The sequence below is a fragment of the Macaca thibetana genome, chromosome 8, assembly GCF_024542745.1.
Source record: "Macaca thibetana thibetana isolate TM-01 chromosome 8, ASM2454274v1, whole genome shotgun sequence".
Taxonomy (NCBI): domain Eukaryota; kingdom Metazoa; phylum Chordata; class Mammalia; order Primates; family Cercopithecidae; genus Macaca; species Macaca thibetana.
This window is the reverse complement of record NC_065585.1, coordinates 88,399,696-88,412,836: the sequence shown is the minus strand read 5'-3', so window position 1 is coordinate 88,412,836 and position 13,141 is coordinate 88,399,696. Positions and strand designations below refer to the sequence as shown.

Genomic DNA, 13,141 nt, shown 5'->3' with positions numbered 1-13,141 from the left:
AAAAAATAAAATTTATGCAAGAGAAAATAGAGAACTTGAATCAACCAATGTGAATTAAATGAGTGAAAATAATGATCAAAGTACCTCTCTCTCAAAAGCCTACAAGCCCATGCAGTAAAGTCTGCCAAATTTTTTATGTACAGATTTGGTAAATTTGTACCAATTCCAGTTTCATACAAGTTACATCACAAAGTTGAAAAATCATATTTATAAGTTTAGAAACCCTTGGAAAATTTGGAATGGGAGGAAACTTTTTTCATTTGATAAAGTTTATATAGCAAAAGACCTATAATACACTTTAAACTTAATTAAGAAGCTTTATGCACATTTCTTTTAAAAACAATAACAAGATATATATGCTATTACCACTAGTGAAAAGCCTAACCAATATTGAAAGGAAAGTGAAATAAGAGGTGTAAAGATTGAGCCAGGCACAGTGGCTCACGCCTGTAATCCCAGCACTTTGGGAGGCCAAGGTGGGCAGATCACCTGAGGTCGGGAGTTTGAGACTAGCCTGGCCAACATGGAGAAACCCCATCTCTACTAAAAATACAAAATTTGCCAGGTGTCGTGGTGCATGCCTGTAATCTCAGCTACTTGGGAGGCTGAGGCAGGAGAATCACTTGAACCCAGGAGGCGGAGGTTGCTGTGAGCCGAGATCACGCCACTGAACTCCAGCCTGGGCAACAAGAGTGAAACTCCATCTCAAACAAACAAAACGAAACAAAACAAAACAAAACAAAACAAAACAAAAAGAGAGATGTAAAGATTGGAGGTGATGCAGACGATATGATCACCTACCTAGAAAACCCGACATATTCAACAGATAAACTATCAGAACTAATGAAAAATCAGCAACTTTCTAGGACATGAGAACATCCTATAAAAATCAAAAGCATTTCTCTAATAAGTAATAACCAACTTGAAAAAAATTTGTTAATAAGATTGTACTCACAACAGCAGCAAAAACTGTAATGATATCTAGGAATTAACCAAGAAAGCACAAGACCTCTATGGAGAAAAAATTTAAAATTATTAAAAGACATTAAAAACCATTCAAATAAATTATCACTCTATATTTTTGAATAGGATCAGGGCGTGATTTAATATCATAAAGATGTCAAATCTTCTTGAAAGAACCCATATATATGTTCAATACCGCTAAACCCTAGATTTTTAAGTGAACTTTTATACATGTAAAAATTATATGATGGAATTAAAGTCTAAAGTCCATTTAACTCAATCTTAAAAACAATGCCTTTACTACTAGACATTAATGAAACTACAAAGCTCTATTTAGAAAAAACCATTAGTATGGGTGCAAGGACAGACAAGACCAATGGAACAAAATAGTGAGTCCAGAGATAGACTCATGTAGATATAACAACTTAAACTATGATGAAGGAGGAATAATGAGGAACAAAGAGATAGGCTCAACATGCGGAAAATATAAAAAATAGATTAGTACTCAATGCCACATATAAAGGTGGAATCTAGATGGATTAAAAGCCGACATGAAAAATAAATTAATAGTAGAAAATATGTTATTATAACCTATGGGCAGAGAGGAACTTCTTTTTTTTTTTTTGAGATGGAGTGTCACTCTTGTTGCCCAGGTTGGAGTGCAATGGCATGATCTTGGCTCACCGCAACCTCCGCCTCCCAGATTCAAGTGATTCTCCTGCCTCAGTCTCCCGAGTAGCTGGGATTACAGGCATGTGCCACCATGCTCGGCTAATTTTGTATTTTTAGTAGAGTTGGAGTTTCTCCATGTTGGTCAGGCTGGTCTTGAACTCCCGACTTCAGGTGACCTGCCTGCCTCGGCCTCCCAAAGAGGGAGGAACTTCTTAATCAAAACTTAAAAAACAAACTAGTGGCTTGTTTCCATCAAAACGACAGAATTAATAAGATGGTAAGGTGGGAGAAGATATTTGCTGTATGTAATATCAGACGAGATAGGGCGCATTCAGGGTGGTATGGTCATAGGTGGCTGCATGTAATATCAATAAGTAGTTAGTGCCTGGCGTAGAGAAGGAACTGCAAATGACCAATCCCAGCAGACAAAAAGGAAAAGAATATGAACTGACAGTTTACAGAAGAGGAATCACCAAGGGCTAATAAGCATATCAGAGATGCTAAAAAATTAGAGAAATATTAATTTATTTAAACAATGATATGACTTGTACCATTATTAGACAGAGTAATACTGAAAACCAGAATAATGGCAAGTGTGGGGTTTCAGGACCCCTCCCACACCCTGGACCCAGCCTGTACAGTTCATCCTCATTATTCATGAATTTCATATTTGTGAATTTGCCTATTTGCTAAAATTTATCTATAACTCCCAAATCAACACTTGTGGTGCTTTCATGGTCATTTGTGGACATGCTAAAAGCAACTAAAAATTTGAGTCTCCCAACATGCATGTTTTTAGCTGAGGTTGAACAAGGTTGAATACTATGCTTTCTTGTTTGTGCTCCCATACTGTAAACAACTGTTCTTTTTACAATCCATTTAGTATCACATTTTTGCATTTTTTTAATGTTTGTTTGGTGAGTTTGGTGTTTAAAATGGCTTTCAAGTGAAGTGCTGTCTAATGTTCCTAAGCCAAGAGGCTGTGATGTGCCTTGTGGAGAAAATATGTGTGTTACATCAGCTTCCTTCAGGAATGAGTTACAGTGTTGTTGGCATGGCTTCAATGTTAACGAATCAACTATACATATATATGTGTGCATGTGTGTGTTTGTGTGTACATATATACATATATATATATAATATAAAATAAGGTATCTTTAATTAAAAACACACATAAAACAAGGTTGAGTACTGATGGGTTGACAAAAGTATTACCAGAGGCTTTTCGGAACCTAAACTTGTATTTCATCTTGGGAGCAATGGTTCATTATTCACAAATTCAGGGTTTGTACAATTTTGTAGAACAGAACTACTGTGAATAATGAGAATCAGCTATGTGATAGCTATAGCTCTTGCTCTTCAGATGTCCAACTCCCTCTACTATTCTTTAAGCAATGATTAGTAGTCTGATTATTCAGTGACTCCACTCAGTGGGACAGGTCAGCAGACAGTTGCCTTTTCTTCTCACTCCTGTGTTCTGCCAGAGCTCCCTTTCCCAACTTTTAACAGCATGATTAGCAGATCTCATGGTTTTCAGTCATTTTTAATCTCATTTTTGGAGATTTTTAAAGTCGAATCCACTCTAAATTAAAGCCTCTTTAAGATCTGTCCTGGAGAGTGTGGGTGGGGAGGCATGATCTACTTTTTCTCTTCTTACATCTTGTTCTGTTGATGCTTTCCATGAACACTTCAGTGGTGAGGAGGAAAGAGGCAGGAATAAAGTCACAAGAACAGTGGGATGGGTGCTGATGTGATGCAGTTGTCAATGTCTGCAATAACAGGTGTCCAAATGCTCTCTCTCTCAGGGCTCGATTTTGGCAGTCTTGGGAAGCCCTGCCCCTTTATGCCACCATTCTCCAATGAGGTAAGATTTCTCACTGAGCCGCATATACATCCCAGCTCTTGTACACCAGTAGTAAATGTTCACAAATTCTTTCTGCAGGGGGTCTCTTTTTCCTGGCTGGCAACCCTCTTTGCTTCAAGGAGGCCTAAACATCCATTTGTGCTTCTTGATCCACCACATTACATTTCTGCTTGACCAACTGCTGAATCGTTTCCCAGGATCCTGCCATACTGAGAAGCTCTAGTCAGTCTCCTGGAGTCAGAATTCTTCAATCAAGAGGCAAGAACCTTTTTCATGTAGGCCTGAAACCCCTGTGGACACATGTCAAGTCCTCTCAATAGCATTTCTACCCAAAGGCTGCTTATGATCCTGGCAGCTTAGCAAGCCTCCAGCTGGACCATGAAATTCTAAATTCCCTATCTTCATGGACATCTCCTAGTTTGCCACCAATAACCTGTTTGGAGAACATGCCATCAGACGTGATGGGGAAGGACAGTGCAGGGTGTGGTGGGGAGGAGAAATGTAAAGTGCTCTCTGATCTGAGGGACTCACATTTCAAAGTGCCTCTTCATTCAAGTTGCTTTTAAAACTCCAGTTTTCTTTTGTGGTTATTGAGAAGAGTAGTTGCTGAACTGCTTTGCTATCTTTGATCATCCTTTTAATTTCCACAGGATCAGTAGTGATGACTCCTTTTTCATTTCTGAGATTGGTAATTTGTGTCTTCCTTTTTTTCCCTTAATCTGGCTAGAGGACAATCAATTTTGTTGATCTCTTTTTCTGCCTTCTCTGGCTTTAATTGAGCATTTTATATGATACAATTTTATCACTTAGCATTTCATTGATTTAAAAAAATTGTTTTCCTATTTTCAATTTTATTGATTTCTGTTATAATTTGTATTATTTCTTTTTTTTCTGTTTGCTTTAGGCTTAAATGGCTCTCTTTATATGGTTTCTTAAGGTGGAGGCTTAGGTTATTGGTTTGTGAGCTTTCTTCTTTTCTATTCAACACATTTAATGAGATAAATTTCCTTTTAAGCACTGCTTTTCTTGGATTCCATACATTTTGGTAAGTTGTATTTCCATTTTTATTTAGTTTGAAATATTTTTAAGTTTCTTTTGAGAGGTCTTTGATCCATGGGTTATTTAGAAGTGTGTTGCTAACTTCCAAATATTTAGGGTCGTTCCAGCTATTTTTCTGTTATTTGTTTCTAGTCTAATTCTACTGTAGTCAGGATTTGGTGTCCGCCATTAATTTTGGAAAGTTCTCAGCTATAATTACTTTAAGTATTTCTTCTGCTTCCTTCTGCCTTACTTTGTCTTTTGATATTCTAATCTCACATCTGACACAGCTTTTGAAGTACAGTTCTTAGATGCTCTGTTCTGCTTCTTTTTTTAAAAAAATTTCATTATGTATTTCTCTTGTGTTTCACTCTGGGAAATTTCTATTGACCTGTCTTCACTCTCACTGAGTTTAAAATTTTTCCTCAGATGTATCTAGTCTACTGAGAATGCCATCAAAGGTATTCTTTATTTTTGTTATGACATTTTCGATTTCTAGCATTTTCTTTAGTTTTTTTCTTAGCATTGCCATTGCCCTGTTTTCATTATCCATATGCTTGTGCATATTATTTACTTTTTCCATTAGAGTCCTTAAAATACGAACCATAGTTATTTTAAATTCCCTGTCTGATAAATCAAACATTTGTGTCATATCTGAGTTTGGTTCTGACAATTTATCTCTTGACACTGTACTTTTTATTCGTTTTGGTATGCTTTGTAACTTTTTCTTGAAAGCTGAACATGTTTTATTGGGTTATAGGAACTGGGGTAAATAGGCCCTTGGTGTGGGGATTTATGTTAATCTGGCTAGGAGCTGGGTGGTATTTAATGTTTGCTGTAGCTTTAAATGCCAGAGGCTTCAAATTCCTCTTGGGTGCTTGTTTATGTCTCCTGTGTTATGTTTGGGTTTCCGTAAGTGTTTCTTTTCAGAGAAAGCCTATGTCTTGTAGCTTTTTCAGCTGTGATCCACTGTTACACTGGAGCTCTGTTGGTGCAGAAGCTAGGTGCAGGGGGAGGGATAGTATTGTATTATCTTTTGTTTACACCTTAGCCTTCGAGGCCCTGCTTCTCAGAGCTGACGTTCACAAGTGTTTGCCCAGGTGTATAGCTTTTCCCATCTCCTCTTCCTTCCCTGAAGCCCTGGTCCATTTTGAATCTTGTTTCCCCTTAGGTGAGACAACAGGGCTGGGGAGAGAGAGCAGAAAGGAATACCCTTCCTGCAGCTGGGCTAAGGCTGGCAGACTCCTTTCTCCTGGAGGGGTAAGCCTTTGCATGGGGAAGGTTCTGGTCCTATTTTACAGTGATTACTCCATTCCAGAGCCAGGAGGGGATCTTTCTCAGAGCTTCCCTGTGAGAACCTGCTGGAATTCCTGGATGTGAAGCCCACATTTGTGTGGATGGCCTACTAAGACTTTGATCCTCAAGAACTTCTCACTCTTATGCTAATCACACTCCTCCAGCAATTTGTTGAAATTTTCCTGTCAAGGCTCCCAGCAGTCAAGAGCTCCAGGCAGCGTCTGCTCCAGATGAGCAGATCTTGGCTGTGTCTTTCTGAATGAGCCTGTTTCTCCAGAGTTTTTGGTTGGCAGTTTGTCCTATGGCCTCTATTCTCTGATTGATCCAAGAAAAGGGATTTATTTTCCATTTATCCAGCTTTTTATTATTGTAAGGAAAGGAGTGGGACTTTCAAATCCTTTGCATGTTGGAAATGAAATCTGAAGTCTGGTTTTGATAGGTTTTTTACAAGATCTGTAGCAGGACAAGTCACAGACAAAATCCCTCAGACACCGAGTTAAAGAAGAAAGTAGTTTATTCGGCCGGGAGCATCAGCAAGAATCCTGTCTCAAGAGGTGAGTTCCCTGAGTGAGCAATTCCTGTCCCTTTTAAGGGCTCACAACTCTAAGGGGGTCCACTTGAGAGGGTCGTGATCAATTGAGCAAGCAGGGGGTACGTGACTGGGGGCTGCATGCACCGGTAATTAGAATGGAACAGAATAGGACAGGGATTTTCATAGTGCTTTTCTATATAATGTCTGTAATCTATAGATAACATAACCAATTAGGTCAGGGATCGATCTTTAACTACCAGGCCCAGGGTGTGATCCAGGGTCTGCTTGTGGATTTCATTTCTGCCTTTTAGTTTTTACTTCTTCTTTCTTTGGAGGCAGAAATTGGGCATAAGACAATATGAGGGGTGGTCTCCTCCCTTAGTTCTACACAGATAAGTAACCCAAAAAGTGACTGAAGCAAACCTCAATCGATTTAGAAATTTATTCTGTCCAGGTTGAGAATGCAACCAGGAAAAAGAAACACACACAGCACAATCTGTGTCCTGGGCTTTTTCCAAAGAGGATTTTGAGGACTTCAATATTTAAAGGGGAAAGAGTGAGCAGGAGGGGAAGGAGGAAAGGAAAAAAGAGGAGGTGGGTGGGCAATGATGCCAATGATGGCTTTCTTGTGAGGCTCTGATTAGCACTCAGTGGATCTACAGTTTACATGTGAAAAGAATGGAGTTGGGGGTGATGTCAAATACACATTCAACTTGCACTCAGTAAATCTATATTTTAGGTTAGATAAAGTAATCATGTGAAATCACAGCTGTTTGGGAACAAAAGAAAGGCGGTTTTTGCATGACTCAGTTACCAAGCTTAACTTTCCTTTTGGCAGAGTTTGGGGTCCTCAGATTTTTATTGTCCTTTCACAGATATGTCTAGGACCCTTTTTTTTTTGTTTTTTTTAGACAGAGTTTTGCTCTGTCACCCAGGCTGGAGTGCAGTGGTGTGATTTTGGCTCACTGCAACCTCCGTCTCCTGAGTTCAGGTGATTCTCTTTGCCTCAGCCTCCTGAGTAGCTGGGATTATAGGCGCATGCCACCATGCCTGGCTAACTTTTGTATTTTTAGTAGAGACAGGGTTTCACCATGTTGGTCAGGCTAGTCTCAAACTCCTGACCTCATGATCCACCTGCCTTGGACTCCCAAAGTACTGGGATTACAGGCGTGAGCCATCATGCCCAGCCAGGACCTTTTTCTAAGAACATAAAGTACTTACCATCCATATTCTTTCTCAGCTTTGTGGCTTCAGCCAAAATTTCAAGACATCAAAAAAGTTCGATTTGACATTCCATAACCTATATTTATATATCTATTATGTAACATGTGGTAAAGTGACTGAAACATAACAGGCACTCACTACATATTTTTGAATGGAAAAATAAAGAGAGGAAAAGAGACAGGGCAGTGAGAAGAGAGCAGGTGAGCAAGAAATGGAGATAAAATAGGAAGCATAAGGGCAAAGAGGGCCAAGATTCAAAATTTATCATAAATTATTTCAAAATAAATGGCCTACATAGTATATGTTGAATAGCAGCATGAGCAGAAGTTCAAAGTGAGGCATTATATTTTCTCTTTTTTTAAAAAAGCATACTAAAAAATGAGTGAGGCCAACAATTTTCTATTAAAAAGAATTAAAATCCATAGCTTTAAGCAATTGTACTTCCCACAGTGAAATATCAAAATATTCTTAACATATAGAGGGAAAAAGTGAATAAGATATAAGAATATTAATATAAAGAGATTTCAAATGATACCAGAAGTTCAAGGTCAGAGTTTAGATAGGGGACACAGTAGATGCTGATGTCTATTGAGCATTAGCATGTGTCAAACCCTGCATTTGGCATTTTACAATTGTCGACTCATTTAATCCTTGGGACAGTCATATGAAGAACTGCAGCCATTTACAGATATGGGAAAAGGGTCTCAGAAAGTTCAAATCACTTGACTTCAATCAGTTTAAACAGCTGCATAGCTAAACTGATTGATCTGAATCCACATCTGTGACTTGAGAGAGCCCGTGTCCAGGATTACTAATGCCTGCTTTCCTACTCTTAGAAATTTTCACAGTCATTCGACGGAATTATGGCTACTGTCCTAGAAACTGCAATCACCCATCTCCCTTGCATCCTTGCATCTCAAATAATAGTATTTGAGGGGAGTGCTGTGTGAGCTTCTAGAAATAGTCTTTGTATTATGTTTTTTTAATGTGAGTCTGCTTTCTAGGGAATAGAAATATTCTTAAAAGGCAAATCGGTGCCTTGATTGCTTTCGACTTTATCCCTTCCTAGGTCTGCCATTCTCTTGACCCTAAAGATGATGGTCATATTCTTGGGATGGCAGAGCGAGGGGCTGTCAGTAGCCTGGGTTCCTGCTTCTTAGAGCAGAACCAACATAGAAGAAATGGTTTGTCTTCCTCTGGACTTTCACCTGAGAAGAGCACACTTTCAAACTCTTACATGGCTGTTTACTTGGGGCCACAGTTATAGCGAATACAGAACTTAGTACCCCGCAGGAGGTGCTCCACATAATGGAAATGGAAATATGCGGTATAACGAAGGTCGTGTTGTTAGGTGAGAGGTGGTTTAAGTGTTCAGAATCTTCCAGATTCTGCAGAAATCTGGGCATACTTGTTTGGCAGTGGGAACATTTGGTTCAAATGGATCCTACTCTGCCCTGGAAAATGTATTACCTGCTGAGTATGACTGTAGCATGAGGGGAAAAGGTAAGACAAATTCAGAATTTTTCTGTGGCTTGGGTGCTCTGCAGCTTTTTAGCAGAGACTCACAGAAGGGAGCTCAGGCTGGAGAGCACAGTGTGCGAGCAGAGGAGGGAAGGAAGCCAGCCCTCTCTACCTGCAAGCCTAGCTGACTGAGAGCATGGCAATTTGGAGCCTTGGAGGGTTGAAACAGCCAATACCCTCTGTGCCTGATGGGAGCCCTCAGAAGTGTAGATCCCAGACAATGGCCTTAGGGGAAGAAATACTGTGGTCCTAAACTTTTCCCCAGCACCTTCCGTTAAGGATTGAATGCCAGACCTGGGATCCAGCCAGCAATAAACATCACACCATGGGTGTGGCCTTTCCCTTAAACCTTTCCCACCACATCCACCAAACAGAGACAGAGGCAGGCATGGGCAGAGCACAGGTGCCAATTACAGAGCAGTGTTCAGGCTTAAAGCTTCATCCAAGCAAGATCTGTGGCAGTGGTTTAAATGGCCAATGAGGGGGATGAAATAAATACACAAGAAGCCAACTGAGTTATTGGAGGCAATTGTATTGCAAAAGTGAAGACAGCCTTGACACAGGCTATAATTCTTCCTCCCTCTAGTTTAAAACTATACAATCTATGTAGCCTTAAGAGAGAATATAGTCCGCAAAGCTCACCTCAGCTGTGGGGAAAATGTTAAACAACAAAGAACCCTCTAGGTTCATGGAGGGCAATGGTCAAGATGGCATATCACAGAGTAGAAGCAGACAGGGCTGCCTGAGAAAGGAAGCACTTGTGATTCCTGCCCAGCAAAATCCCATCACTGTGTTTCTTCTGCCCACTTCCTGGTTTTGAATGGAAAGTCTCCTGGCTTCCCCTCACTCTATTCCTCTCCCTCTTCCTTCCCCCTCCCTTCTCCTCTCCCTCCCCTTTCCCTCTTCTCTTCTCCCCTTCCCTTGAATCCCCTCCTCTCTTCTCCTCTTTTCCTTCCCCTCCCCTTCTCTTTTCTTTTTTTTTTTTTTTTTAACCCCTCTCCTCCCCTTCCTTCCCCTCCCTTTCACTCCTCCCATCTCCTTTCCTTCTCATTTCTGACTCATGGCTATCCTGCTTCTCATGCACCACTGTATGTAGAGTGAGATGGGGGTGAATCACTCACCTTGTCTCTTCTTGGTCATTCGGCCATGAGGAGTCATGAGGATCTGATGGAGGGTGCTGCCTAGCCCATAGGTTCTGGACTTCTGGTGACCTGCAGTGACTGGGCAGATCTTTACAGTGGAGAGGGTCTGTGGGTTCTATCTGATTAGAAGAGAATACATAAATATATGTGAAAGACTGTGGCAGAAACTGTAAGTTAACATCCAACATCTGGATCTTATCTTTTCTTATCTTTTTCTTATCTTTTCACATAGTAATAGGACCCCTATTACTATAGCCCCTATGTTTAGGTGGCTCAGGGTGGTGCAAAATCAATACCATATTTCTCAGCATCCTTTGAGGGCTGCTTTAGTCATGTGATGAATTCTGACTACAAGTGTGCACCACCACATCCGGCTAATCTTTAAATTTTTTGTAGAGACAGGGTCTTGCTATGTTGCCCAGGCTGGTCTTGAATTCTTGGCCTCAAGCTATCCTCCTGCCCTGGCCTCCCAAAGAGCTGGAATTACATGCGTGAGCCCTGCTCCAAGTCCAACCTGGTTCATGAGCCTGGAATGTTGAGGGTGCCTAGTACCAGACATGTTCGTCCCAGAGCTGCTCTGCACAGGACTTCTGGCTTCACAACAGTTTTTGTCTGGTGGCCCAGATTCTCAGTCATGTTTTTCTCAAGTGCTGACTCTCGGAGGTTGGAATTAGTTTCTTTCAGGCATTCTCAATTCACTCTGCCTCCAAGATTTTAAATGATTTCATCTGATGAACAGTGACCATCTCAGCGTGAGGACTCTAAGGAGTATAAATGTCATTTGTGGTCTGGTTTCTTTTTCTATCTTGGCATCTGTTATGGACTGCATGTCTGTGTTCCCCCAAAATTTATGAGGAATGATATGGGAATTTGGGAGGTAATTAGGGTTAGATGAGGTCAAGAAAGTAGAGCCCTTATGATGGAACCGGTGTCTTCAGAAGAAGAAGAAATAGCTCCCCCACCCCTGCCCTCCCCTCCCTTCCCCTCCCCTCCCCTCCCCTCCTCTCCCTTCCCCTTCCCTCTTTCCCTGCCACCCTCTCTCTCTCTCTCTCCACAAGCCAGCAAGAGAGCCCTCACCAGAAAATGAATCAGCTGCCACCTTGATCTTGGACTCCCAGTTTCCAGAATTATGAGAATTAAATTTCTGTTGTTTAAAGTACCCAATTTGTGGCATTTTGTTATGGTGGCCCCAGTGGACTAAGACAGCACCACAATGTAAAACCACACACACACACACACACACACACACACACCCCTCAGTGGACTAAGACAGCATCACAATGTAAAACCACACACACACACACACACACCCCCCAGTGGACTAAGACAGCATCACAATGTAAAACCACATACACACACACACACACACACACACACAGCCAGTGGACTAAGACAGCATCACAATGTAAAACCACACACACACACACAATGCGTGGCACACATTTTTACCCAGTCAAACTCCTTCTTACACCAAGAATTCTTCTCTGCTTTGGAGCAGCTCAGTGAGTACAAGATGCTGGAAGATGCGCCCTGCAGGGCAGAATGCCCAGGCATGGGGCACAGCCCTGGCCCTGTGTCCCTCCGTTTCCTCAGGATTGCTTAGGTGTTGGGCTCTTGGTCATGGCTACATTAGGACTAAATTTCGGATGGAAACGGGCATGACACACATGCTGAGAGCACTCCTCGCTCCCCGGGGCATTAAATCACCTTGTTATTTAGTGCCCTCTAGAATCCTCTAATTTACATGTGGTCTCTTCTCATAGAAGTGTCTCAAGTAAATCTGAATTTGTTTAGACAATTTTATGGGTATTGTAAAACCACAATTGAATTTCAGGGCTTTGTCACAGTCCAGCCAAGATGCACTCCAATTAGAAATAATTGCTATTAATGATGTTATGACGTGGGGGATGCCTGCAGTGCTCCTGGACCTTTGTTGTACTGAATCCCCGAAGAGTCTGAGCTTTATTCTTCAACTAAATAGACAGGACCCTAGAAGATACGCTTCTGGAATTGTAATATTACAGCAATATTGTGCTTCTTTCTTAATTAACCTTGTTAACCAAGGATTTGGAACGTCGGTGGGTGACTCTAAGAGGGCCTTTGTTATCCTCTCAGTACACATCTACAGTGGAGTAAGATGTCACTCTGTGAAATAAAACGCCTTTATTCTTTGGCATACACCAAATACCTTCATCATTCTTTGAGTAATGATTGACAGTCTTGTTTAATGAAATAACGTTTGTCAAATACTTAATTTGCTGCCAGACACAGTAAATGGTGAGTTATGATTGTTATAGTATTATCATAAAACAAGTTTTTTTTGTTTTTAGGCTTTCTGAATGGAAAGGAAATACAGGACAGAGCTGTCATGTTTGTGGAGGCCACTCAAGGTAAATCAGACCACAGTGGATTCCAGAGTTTACACTCCCTGAGATCACTGCCCCATGACAGCATTTTACCCCCAAGATAGTCAAATTCGCAATTCTTTAGACTTTTACAGGGTCTCCCAAGGTACCGCTCATCCCTTCCTTGCTCCCCACAAGAGGGAAGTGACAAAGGCTGCTGTTTCTCTTGCAAGGCTGCCCCCGCCAGCCTGAGAAGGAGTTCCAGGGATATGGTAATTAACATATTTTTCTTAATCTTGCTTTTGTAGTTAATCTCCAAAGCATGAAAGCACTTTGCCAGTTGATTAAACTGTAAGAATACAATAGATCCGAAGTGAGGGCAGCACTGATGAATGTAAATGCATAAAATTGCCCATTCTGCAGGAAAATGCCTCAACCTGAATCCCAACTTGAAACACTAAGTTAAACACTTAAAATTAATTGCATGAATATATTTTTTGGATCAATAGATAGCAAAAAACCTAACTTGGTAGAATTTCATCTT

The 13,141-nt window shown here is 40.9% G+C and overlaps 1 protein-coding gene across 1 annotated transcript in view; it reads right to left on the bottom strand.

Moving 5' to 3' along the window:
• The window catches only part of RPS20 (ribosomal protein S20), a 549,922-nt gene that overhangs the window by 216,401 nt on the left and 320,380 nt on the right, over positions 1–13,141 (bottom strand). The gene's annotated exons all lie outside the window — the stretch shown is intronic.